Below are 12,515 nucleotides of genomic sequence, written 5' to 3'. Positions count from 1 at the left end.
TGGCTCAGACCCAGTGTTGCTGTAGCTGTGGTGTAGGCTGGCAGCTGTAGCTCCGATTTGACCCCTAGCCTGGGAACTTGCATATGCTGCTGGTGCAACCCTAAAAAGACAAAAAAAAAAAAAAGGCTTCATGGAGAGAGGGACCCTTAAATAGGTATGTGAAAGAGAAATCAGAGTTCTCTCTACAGATGTTTTATATATCTATATATTTATATAGATATATAGTATTTTTAATTTAAATGTAGTTGGTTTACAATGTTGTGCCAATTTCTGATGAACAGCACAGTGATCCAATCATACATAAATATACATTCCCTTTCTTATACTATCTTCCTCATGTTCTATCCCAAGAGATTAGATCTGGTTCCCTGTGCTGTACAGTAGGTCCTTGTGGTTTACTAATTCTATACATAACAGCTTACATCTACTAACTCCAAACTCAGTCCATCCCTCCTCCAACTCCTTCTCCATGTCTGTGAGTCTGTGTCTCTTCTGTAGATAGGCTCATTCATGCCATATTTTAGATTCCACATGTAGGCAATACTGTATGATCTTTGTGTTTCTCTTTCTGACTTACTTCACTTAGTATGATAATCTGTAGTTGCGTCAATGTTGCTACAAATTATGTATTTCAAGTAAAATGTTGTTTCTTTGATTGTTCCTCATTTTTTCTGGTGTATTCCCATTGCATATGGAATATGTATTTTTTTTAACCAATCAATTCCCTTTTCTACTCTTTCATTCTCTGTCCTTCTTGTCTCCTTGATGGTAGAAATGAGAAAAAAAATTAAATTTAGAATGTGTGATAATTTTAAGGCCATCAATCAATGGTGAAATGACTTGGGTATAAAATCCAAACAGGATTCCCAGGTCACCTTCCCTCTGAAGCTGCTCAGCTGCCTTCCAGCACTGAGTGGTGTGTCTGTCTTTGCTTCAGCACTTTCTTCTTATCAATTTTTTTTTCTTTTTTTACCATATACATTCATAAGATGCACTGTCTGCATCTGTGATTGCACACGCCTTGGAGGGAATAATGATGAGCCCAGACACTTCACCTTTGGAACAGACTGACTGTAGCGAGATGGGGATGAAGAGGGACCCAGAGAGTGTCTGCAAAGCACAGTCCCCAGCATCTGTGAGCCGGGGCTGGCTTGATCCAAGCAGGCCCCTGCCATGGCTGCTTCCTCAGGGAGACCCTCAAAATTTCATGCTGCCTCGTCATCTGACTCTGGTATGTCTTCCTCAGAGCCACAGGAATCCTGCTATGTAGCCTGAGAAAAGTGTGTCTCAGAAGGCTTGTCTCCTTGGTCTTAGCTCCAATCACATTCATCTCTGGGATCATGTCAAGCATCACTTTGCTGCTTTGAATTTCAAATTCCTAGGACCAGCACCCAGACTTTGGGTTGGTTCATTACCTCCATTTCTGAGCTTTCCAATCATCTCTTACTTAGGGTTTTCAAGTCCTGCTGGACTTCTACCCTCCACTCCACAATAAGATGACCTTGAGATGTCACTTCTTCCTCTAGGAGAAGGATAATGATATGGGCTGGAGCCAGTGGCATCTCCAGTGTCATCATCAGTGCCCAGGGTGGCCTAAGTGGAGAAATGGAGGCATGAGCATAAAACCAGATTTTGGTCATTGTTCTTATTTCTCTGCTCCTTGTTGTGGTGGGTCCATTCCTTTGTGGTTTGCTCATTTGTCCTTGAAGATTACTATGGGACTGAATCATGTCCCCACAAAACGCATACATTAAAGCCCTAACTCTATGGTGTCTGTATTTGAGTAAGAAGGTAATGCGGTTCAATGAGGTCGTAAAGGGGAGCCTTGATCTGATAGGGTTAGGGCCCTTTAAAAGGAGACACCAGAGCTTTCTCTCTCTCTCTTTCTCTCTCTCTGTCTCTTTGTTTCTCTCTGTCTGCCTCTGACATGTAGAAGTATAGTGAGATATGGTCATCTGCAAGCTAGGAGAATACTCCTCACCAGAGACTGAATTGGCCAGTCCCTCAGTTTTGCTGGCCCCCACAACTGTGAGAAAATAAAGTTCTGTTGTTTGGGCCACCCAGTCTATAGTGTTGTGTTATAGAAGCTCATTCAAGCTGAGACAAACATCAAATGAGATGGTGCAGGAGGATGTGCTTGGTAGCCCATGAAGTAGAAAACAGTGTGTATTTTCTTGTTGATGATAATATAACAATGTGAATCATCTGCAAGCTCGGGTGATCAGAACATGCACATGAAGAACGGGGTTCAGGATAACCAGGATGCAATCTGCAAGCCCAGAGGACATGAGCGTAGCCCATTCCTTAGAGGCAGAGCATCTGATGAGTGGGATGTTCCACTGAGGAAGGAGAGAGGAGACAGAGGTGGCTGCCCTGCACACGAGCTGCTGTCACCAGGCACAGGCTGCAGTTTTTGATGTTCAACATCGCGGCATCAAAAAAATCTTTAAGAAAAGCTTTCTTAAATACCCTCCAAACCAGACCTTTGGGAAACTTGTCTGATGTTTCTAACAGAAAGACAGAGAGGGAGAGAGGAGAAATGAAGACCAGGAATATGAACAGAAGTGATGAAGATTTGAAGAAATCTCCTCCCTGCAAAGCCAGGCCCAGGAGGACATAGCTGGGGAGACAAAGTTAAGCATGCAGGAATCTCTACCCTTAACACCCGCCCCCATCCTGCTGATCCAGCGTCAGGGATCCAAGCTCATGCCCGCATCAAGGAGGCCAAAATAGTGGGAACAGTCGACAGCTACTGAGTCGGTGTTCTGAGCCCCTGAATGAAGGGCAGTAATCAAAGACTGGTGTGGAAACAAGGCAAAGAAAATAAAAGGATGTAGTTCAATCTTGATCATCTACTAAATACCGGCCATATTCATTGGCCAGGGGAGCCAGAACAAAACCTTAAAAACGGGTGGTTCAGCCTAGAGAAATATGTATTCTCACCATTCTGGAGACTGAACATCTGAGAGCAGTGTGCCAACAGGGCTCGGTGTTTGGTGGGAATCCTCCCCTTCGGCTGGGGATGCCACATTCTCCCTGTGTGACCACATTGTCTTTCCTCAGTGTTCATGTGGAGAGAGAGAGACAGAGACAGAGGAGGTGGGGGGGGTGACAGAGAGAAAGATAGAGAGCGGGCAGGGGGAGAGGGAATACAGAGAGAGAGAGGGAGAGACAGAAGCAGAGTCAAAGACAGATTGAGACAGATAAGAGACAGAGACATATACAGACAAATTGAGAGAAAAAGAGAAAGAGAATGATTGAATGCTCTCCAGTATCTGTTCTGAAAAGGGCATTCTTCCTAGTAGATCAGAACTCCACCCTTATAACCCCATTTAACCGTAATTACCTTCTTAGAGGCTCTGTCTGCAAATACAGCCCACTTGTCAGGGGTTAGGGCTTCAACATATGTATTTGAGGGAGACACAGATATTGAGTCCCTAATGCCTCTCATGAGCTGAGAGCTGACCTAGGTGCTGAAAATAGGAAAAATGCATAAAGTGTACTTGGGTTCCCAGAGATTCTTGAGGTTAGTTTTCACGTACACTTGATCTTTGTAATGTTGGCATCTAACAGCATATAGTACCAGCACACAGTTGGCCTTGGCATCCTTGGACTGATTTATATGTTTTGGATCTAGTAGGAGAAGAAGGTATATAACCAGGAGGTCTGGAAACACCCTACATACTCCACAAGAAGACCTTATAGGAGTACAGCAGGACATATTGGGGAGGGAGGCAGCTCCTTTTGGGGCAGCAAAAAAGACACCTTAATGAGTATGGGCTTGAATATAAATTCCATGGATTGAGTATTAATGTCCTCAAAAACCCTCTTCCTGAGATTCTGGGCTGTTGTCTATAATGCACTTGAGAGGTTGTGGTGTCAGGGCATGGGGCTCCGTGGAGCTGCTGGCTTTGACTTTCCTTTTTGAAGGCCCTGGGGCCTCTCACCTTGTACCTCCCCAATTTAGACAACTCTTCAGAGATTTTCCAGGAATCTGGCAACTGTTTGTTATTTCAATGATGTCCCTTGCCTTCGATGGCCATGTGTGTCCTGTGAGAATCAAGAGAATGATTTTTCTGCTCTTCTGCTTCATTGTTTTTGAGAAGAGAAAAGACCTCCCTGGGAGCCTTGGTTCCTTCATATGTAAATTTGGGATGATGGCAGTGGTCAGGGGTGGCAAGGCAGTCTTGTTGAGAATTAATGTGATCCCCTTTGTAAATGGACTAGAGGGGCGCAGATGAAAGATGTGGGATAAATACAAAGAAGGTTTATTACCCAATAGGCCAAAGAACTGGCTGGTGACTGAGCCACCTTGATTTTCTTTATTTCAAAGCTGGGTGGAGTGAATGGGGAGCTGCATGTTTAGCTTTTGGACTAGAACACTAATTAGAAGCTTAAGGATTAACAAAGTAGTTGAAGTCTGAGTGAAGAAAGCTTTGCTCAGAAAAAAAAATGCATGTTTGTATTCTTTGACCACTTACCTTGTAAATACTTACATCTCGAGATGTGGAACAGAGAAAGCAGAAGGGCCAGGCCTAGGACACTTTCAGCACTCTGTGCAGTTAATTACCTTCCGTGCAGCAAGTTGGCCTTGGATTATCATTATTTCTCTTAAAGTTATTGAAAATGTGTTCCACTTTAACAAGGAGCTTAACCTCTTGATGCTTATAAGGGAGGGCCCTGGGAACCAGATTTTCTATCCTCAGGCTGCCCTGGGGGCATGGTGCAGAGGTTCTCAACCTTACGGTCCAGTTTAAACACCGACTGCCACTCACAAGAGCCTGCCCTTGACCTCTTAGCTAGAAAACAGTCAATAGCAGCCTCCTTATGAAGTGCTTCACATGAGCTGAGCTGCGGTCTGGGGCCCTGGTACATGCATGCCTTACATCCTCATGCAGTGCCTATGGAATCAGTGCCAACATAGCCCCATTTTATAGATGAGCATCCTTAGGCTCAGAGAGGTTCTGTGGCTAATTAAAGAAGACACCACTAAACCATGGGGCTGAAATCGAATCCCCCTGGACTCACTTTTGATCTTGTAAACTCTTGCGCTCTGTACCCTGACCTTTCCTGGTGCTGTGTGCATGACTCTCGTGGAACCTGCCAGTTTCTCCTCTGTGTTTGCTTTAGCCTTTATGGACTGTGTGAGCTCTGTCACTGCAGAGCACCTTGCTTATGAATCTCTGCTTAGAAGGTGGGCCAGATATGGACAGACCTGGAGATGATCATACTGAGTGAAGTGAGTCAGAGAGAGAAAGACAAACACTATATGAGATCAGTTATATGGGGAAGCTTGAAAACCGGGTATTAAAGACAGCTGTTTACAAAAACAAATCCCAGGTGGTCTTGTGGTTAGGATTTGATGCTCTAACAAAAACAAAGATAGACTCACAAACTCAGAAAACAAACTTATGGTTACCAGTGGGGAAATGGGGGGAGGGAAAATAAATTAGGAGTTTGGGGTTAATAGATACACACTACTCTATGTAAAATAGATAACCAACAAGGACCTACTATAGAGCAAAGGGAACTATACTCAATTTCTTATAATAACATATAATAGAAAAGAACCTGAAAATATTTTTTATATGTACATGTAGATAGATAACACATACACAGATGAATATAACATAGATATGTAACAGATGTTTATATATAAAAGTTAGGTGCATGTGTATATATATATGTACATGTGTATATAACTGAAATTACATTTAAAGTTATATGTGTGTGTATATGTGTGTGGATATATAACTCAATCACTTTGTTGTACATCTGAAGTTAACATCATTGTAGATTAACTATATGCCAATATTAAAAAATGGTAATAAAAAAAAAGACTTGGCTGGCCAGACAGATATGATGAGGCAAAATAGAAGGTATGCTAAAACCCCACTGGAATATTTAGAAATGTGTTACCAACAAAAGAGGGTGCCAGGTCTCCCTTATGTTTGGCAGCTTGTGTTCTGTTGCAATGAAGCATGCAGGACTGTTAAGTGGGAAGAAGAGCCTCTCTGAGGGTGGGGGTGTGTGTGTGTGCCAGTGTCTCTGATACAAGTTGCAGGGTTTCAGCCCCAGCCCTAAGCTCTGAGACCAGCCAGCTTAAATAGGACAGTCCCTCTCTATTGAAATTGTAAGGCAGAGTAGCTCAGGGAGGAGTGCTCCTTTCTCAGAGCAAGTGATTCCAAAATTATTAATAGGGCTCAGCCATTTTTTGGTTCAGAAAAATCACCTGTAACAAAGACATGTTCTTACTTAAACATGGAGGTACACATTTATTGTTGCTGTTCTGAAATGCCCCCACCATGACATAAATAAATTTTTAAAAGATTAAAATGGTAGGGATTCCAGACCTTGGCTTGCTTGTGGTGGTCCTGGTTTGTCTTGGAGGTGATTACTCACTGAGATGGATCATCCATTCTCATGACTTCAGTCAGTGGTGATGTAGGTTTGTGGTGACATTAAGAGAATTGTCTCAACTGTTTGAAGGGCAATGCCACTTGGCCGTCCCACAGACCCCCTCAAACTCCACAGATCCTAGACCGACTACACGCTTAATGCCCCCTCTGCACACACAGGCCCACACCATGCAGAACCTGATATTCTCTAGCTTGAGCCTTTCTCAGAGAGGGGCTCTGCATTAACCCAAATGGCCAAGTCATAAAGATGCCTCCCCCACGCCCTCCTCGGTCTCTCCTCCCCAGAGGCCATCAGTCACCAAGTTTATTCAGTCCCCTCGCAGCACGTTGGATTTGCTTCCTCAGTCTCTTTACCACTATCCCATTTTTGTGTTCCCATTATGATTACCCGTGTCCTGGCCACCTTAATACCACAATCAGATTATTGCAAAAGTGGTCAGATACTACTTGAAACCTCTAGGCCTATGCTTTTTTTTTTTTTTTTTTTTTGAAGGCAAGTAATAGATTTATTAAGATAAGACGCTAGTGAGAGATGCAAGTGGGCAGGCAAGGAGGCTCTCTAGGCCTGTGCTTTTGAAATTCACTCTCTGTTCTGACCAGAATGATCTTTTTAAAATTCAAATATATTCCTGTCACTCACTTTTTGATGGTTCCCTATTGCCCTTGGGCTAATTTCCAAACTCTTTGAATCTCTATAGATTCTCACTTTCCTGTGAAGTTTATTTTATTTTTTTGATTTTAGGGCCACACCTGAGGCATAGGGGAGTTCTCTGGCCAGGGGTTGAATTGGAGCTATAGCTGTCCCAACGCCAGATTCTTAACCCGCTGAGTGAAGCCAGGGATCAAACCCGAATTCTCACAGACACCTGTTGGATTATTAACCTGCTGAGCCACAACAGGAAGTCCTCCTATGAAGTTTAGATTCTTACGGCCCTCACACCTCACTGCAGCCTTTGCCCATGGTGAGTTGTGTTCAGATCATTGACTGCATCGTGTTCTGTTACCTCTGGGTCTTTGCATATTTCCCCTTTGCTTGAAAGGTTCTTTCCTTTCCCACCTTCATTCCTTCTTTGCTGGCCAACTCTTATTTCTTCAAGTCCAGGTTTAATGTCACTTCTGAGAAGCATTCCCGGTTCCCTTGCAGAGACTATGTTAAGTGCATTCCTAATGGACTTCTGTAGCAGCCTGTTATAGAAATTGTCATGACCTTGGTTAACTTCTTGGATCCACTGCTGTGACACTGATTCAAGGACTCAGCACTGCTCTTTCACCATCCAGGACCCACTGCCCACACATGATAAATACCCGACCATAATAGACAACGTTTTCCAGGGAAATTGCTTAGGAGCTTTTAGCAACAATGCAGAGCATTTTTTTTTTTTTTTTTTTTTTTGCCAAAGAGCCTTTTTAGAAGTATATTCTAATGGTTCATCTTTAAAAGAGTCCCCTTTCTTATCTGTGTTGCACTAAAGCACAGTGCTGAGAATCAAGGAGAATAGATGAAATTGAGTAACAACTTTACTTAAAAGCATGAATGAAGCTAAAATGAGAGAAGAACTTTAAGGTGCAGCAGCTAATAAAAATGGATTACTTTTGTCCTCTTATTTCTAATTTTTGCTAGGTATTTTTCCTCTCAAAGTATGTTAAAGGTCTGAGGAAAATATCTTAAAAGGGAAGCAATTTGAAACAGATAAAATGCTGCATTTCAAAAAGATAGAGGGAAAAATATGGTCAAGTCATAGGCTCTATAATGGTCATACTGTTGGTTTTTTTGTTGATCCAGTTGCCTTGGCAAGGTGGGACCGCTAAAAAGACAAATGAGATTAGAGATGAAAGGCTTATTGGTTCAGTTGAAAGTCAAACAATAAAAATCAAAGAAACAGCACACAGAAATCCCCTGTGAAGGTCCTAATTTCCAGCTCTCTGTAGCAATAACTAAGTAAGCCGGGGTGTCCTGTAACACAGGCCACTGACATTTGTCAGGCTTTTCAATAAATTGGCAGTGAAAGACTAAATCCGTGCAAGGTGGGAGATAAAATTAGCACACAGCCAATGGTACTGGAGAAATAGGCACTGGTTTCATAGCTGAAATATTTTTTTTGATCAAGTAATAATCCCCCCATAATCTCTCTCCAGCTTTAAATAACAGCCAGTCTTTGTGCTGGCAGTTTAATTTTGTTGGCTGCCCTTGTCTTACAAATATATTTAGTGGAGTCTGGAATATCATTTTGTGCTGAAAGCTGAAGGCTTTGTCATGCGGAAGCAAAGGCAATAAATCAAGGACAGAGTGAAAAGGCCTAGAAATGGGCGATTGGAAACTTATTTCCCCAGAGCGGACGAGCATTCTTCCCCTGCGAATAGTCTATTGCATCAGTCCTGTCCTGTTAAGTGCCTTTGTTGTAATGATCTTGACTTATATCTACATTGCAACCTGGTTGGCACTGCTCCAAAGTGCTTAAGGTCCATCAGTGGGAAATACCTGCTGAAAACAGCATTGTGAAATTATACAGCTTTGGTTTTCTTTCCTTCTTTTCTTCTGCTCCGCTAAGATCATTCTTCCCAGGAAATTACCCCAGGATGCTCAACTTTAGTCTCTCTTTTTTTATATATACATTCTTTTTTTTAATATTATCTTTGATCATGGTCTATCCCAAGAGACTGGGTATAGCTCCCTGTGCCGTACAGCAGGACTTCATTGCTTATCCATTCTAATGGAATAGTTTGCATCTACTAACCCCAAACTCCCAGTGCCTCCAATTCCCCCTCCCCTTTCTCCTTGGCAACCACAAGTCTGTTCTCTGTGTCTAGGAGTCTGTTTCTGTTTTGTAGATAGTTTCATTTATGCCACATTTTAGATTCCGCTTATAAGTGATACATCATATGGTGTTCGTCTCTCTCTGACTTACTTTATTTAGTATGATCATCTCTAGGTCTATAATGTTTTTGCAAATGACATTACTTTATTCTTTTTTTATGGCTGAACAGTATTCCATCATGTATATGCACCAAATATTCTTAATCCATTCATCTGTCAATGGACATTTAGATTATTTCAATGTCTTGGCTATTGTGAATAGTGCTGCTATGAACATAGGAGCTCATGTATCTTTCAGAATTATGGTTTTGTCCTGATACATGCCCACAAGTGGAAATTGTTGCATCCTATGGAAACTCGATCAAAAAAAATACTTAATGGAGATTTCAGTCCATCCACTGGCAAAGGATTGTCCATAGGAAATCAAATCCATCTCAGTGAACTTCTGTTTTCTTAAGACTCCTTTAGCTTAGAAAATATCTGTGGCTTATTGATGGAGCAGTTCTTTAAGACCAGGCACCAGAACAAGGGTGAAGAACAGTAAATGGGAGGGTTTAATCTGGAGGCAAAAGCAGGGTACGTAGTAGAGAATTTGAAAACAATAACCAAAGTAAAAATCAGTCTGCTTTGCAGAATCACCATGCACCTGGCATTCTAGGTGATGTCAGTAATCCAACACTCTCACCCACCTCAGTAGCTCTACCCCTGCCCCAGCCAGGAGTGGTACTGAGCACGGATCTGCAGAAGTAGCTCAAGTATCAGTCTCAATGCTGGAACGTATGACAAGGGGAGTTCCTGATGTGGCACACTGGGTTAAGGATCCGGTGTTGTCTTTGCAGTGGCTGGGGTTTGATCCCTGGCCCCAGTGCAGTGGGTTAAGGATCCAGTGTTGCCCCAGCTGCAACCTATGCTGCAGTTGCTCATATTCAGTACCTGGCCTGGAAACTTCCATATGCCATATGGGTCAAGTGTGGCCAAAAAAAAAAAAAAAAAAAAAAAAAGGAAAAAGAAAATTTGAGAAGGAAGCAGAGGTAATGGATGTGGGCCCAGCCAAAACCAATGCCTACTCCAAATAAGCCTGGATTTTCAAACCAGGGGGACACTGAGTGTGTCCTAGCCTCCTTCGTCCCTTAGCTTCCTCCTGCAGACCCCACTGACAACTCATGACCTCTGGAACTGCTAGGTGATGGCTGCCAGAGATGTGGGCCTGGATGACAATTGCTATGAGCTCAGGACATAGGTGTTCAGTGTTATACTTCTCCCACCATCCCTTCTCCTTAGGCTCCAGGAGGTTCTGAATCCAAGCCCTGCCAGCTGCCTCCGCTGCTGCAAGCTCGCTCCAGCCCCATCAGCTCTTGTCCACTCAGCTGCCATGACCTCCCCACAGCATCCTCCCCGTCCTGTGACTGTCCCTTCTCACATTGCTCTCAGAGGGACCCTTTCACAGTCTGAAGCTAGTCATATCATGCCTCTGTCCTAAACTGCAGCGAGTGTCCTTGTCACTCAGAAGGAAATCCTGCTGGCTTCCTGCCAACAGGCCCTATACAACCCGACCTCTGACTTTGCCCTCAGCCTTGCACACCTTCTCAATGAGGCCTGGGTCACCGGCCTCCTCACTGTGGCTAGAAGATGTCAGCAGACTGATGCCACGCACTTTGCACTAAATTTCTCTCTGCTGCAACCCTCTTTCATGGATGTCACGTGGCTCAGTTTCACTGAGGTCTCTGTAGATGCCATCTTATCTGAGATCCTTCCCCAGCTATGAGGACCCCAGAGAGCAGGATTTATAGGGCCTACCCTTTTCTTCCCTGACTTCCCCTCGGCTCGCTGTTTCCTCATGAACTCATTACCTAGCCTTTTATTCTACACGTATTTATTTGTCTATTGTCTATGATCCAAAGTAGAATGTCGGAGTTCCCTGGTGGCTCAGTGGGTTAAGGACTTGGCATTGTCACTGCTGAGGCGCAGGTTCGATCCCTGCCCTGGGAACTACCACATGCTGTGGGCACTGCCAAAAAAAAAGGAGACTGTAAGCTGTGTCTTTTGCATCTTCAGGATCTAGAATAGAACTCAGCACAATGTAGAAATTCCCTCAATATTAATTGACTGAATGATTGGAAGTTCAGCTTAGCTTTTCCATCAAGTCCTATGAGATCCTCACCATCACCACTTCCTTTTTCCTACTGGTAAATGTTTCCTAATTAATAAAATGGCTAGGGGTCTGTTCAACCTGGCAACTAGAAGTTTATTGGAAAATTTAATCATCTGTCATCCCCAAGCAGCATTATAATTTTATTTTTGAAGAACCAGTCCAAAGTCGATGATGCTGTGAATGGTGCACCTGCGTGAAATCCACATTTAGCCCAGGACAGAAGGAAATTTGTACATGAAATAGCTGTTGGCCAGTGGACTGGAAAAGCTGAGATGTGTCTGCGTGATTTATTCCTCGAGCTTCAGGGCTCAATTTGAGACCAGGTTAGGCAATACAAAGTGAAGGGAAAGAAACATGAACAGAGGGAAAGGAACCCTAAGAAGTCAGAACAGCGCAAGCACACACACACACAAAAATCAATTGAGAGACAGAGTTAGGGAGGAAAGAAGGTGCATAGGAAATGTGCACCCACCACGCCCCATGCTCCACAGGCTGTCTTAGTAGTGCTGCTCCCCTGGACAGCTGCACAGATACCACAGCTTCCTTCCTTGTCCTCTGGCTTTTCCCATACAGGCTCTGCCTCACATCTGAGTTCTCCGTATTTAGGGATTTTAGCCTGGGAGGCGAGATGGCATATGCTCTTAAGGCCTTAAAGTAGCATAGCAATTTGATTTGTAAACTGATGGAACTACCCGGAAGGCAGAAGCTTCTCCTCCTTCAGAGAAATGGGCAGATCTGGACAAAGTCATAGGTGCTCCAGGAGTTTGCCTTGCACTTTCTTCACTTTCCTCTGCCTTATTACACACCCAGATTCAAGATGTTCTCTACTGTGACATATATACCTACATATGCATATTTATTTGTTCATTTACTTACTTATTTACCCATGGCATGCAGAAGTTCCCAGGCCAGGCACTGAGCCTATGCCAGTAGCAGTGACCCGAGCCACAGTAATGACGAGGTCAGATCCTTAACCCATTGAGCCATCAGGGAACTCCCTCCAGTGACTGTTATTAAACCTTTAGTCCATTTGTTTGGTTATCCAGCAGGTAGGTGTGATTTCAAAGTTGAGACATGTTTAAAGTCTCTGAATGTCAGGAGGTTTCATCATTATAATCATTGGAATTGT

The 12,515-nt window shown here is 43.4% G+C and overlaps 1 protein-coding gene and 1 non-coding gene across 2 annotated transcripts in view; both read left to right on the top strand.

Annotated features, from left to right (window-relative positions):
* CNTNAP5 (contactin associated protein family member 5) overlaps positions 1-12,515 on the top strand; it is a 449,251-nt gene that overhangs the window by 357,677 nt on the left and 79,059 nt on the right. The gene's annotated exons all lie outside the window — the stretch shown is intronic.
* On the top strand, positions 11,150-11,223 carry TRNAD-GUC (transfer RNA aspartic acid (anticodon GUC)). Its single transcript has one exon. It is a non-coding gene; the product is annotated as a tRNA-Asp (tRNA).

The sequence above is a fragment of the Phacochoerus africanus genome, chromosome 3, assembly GCF_016906955.1.
Source record: "Phacochoerus africanus isolate WHEZ1 chromosome 3, ROS_Pafr_v1, whole genome shotgun sequence".
Taxonomy (NCBI): domain Eukaryota; kingdom Metazoa; phylum Chordata; class Mammalia; order Artiodactyla; family Suidae; genus Phacochoerus; species Phacochoerus africanus.
This window is presented reverse-complemented; position numbering and strand designations above follow the sequence as displayed.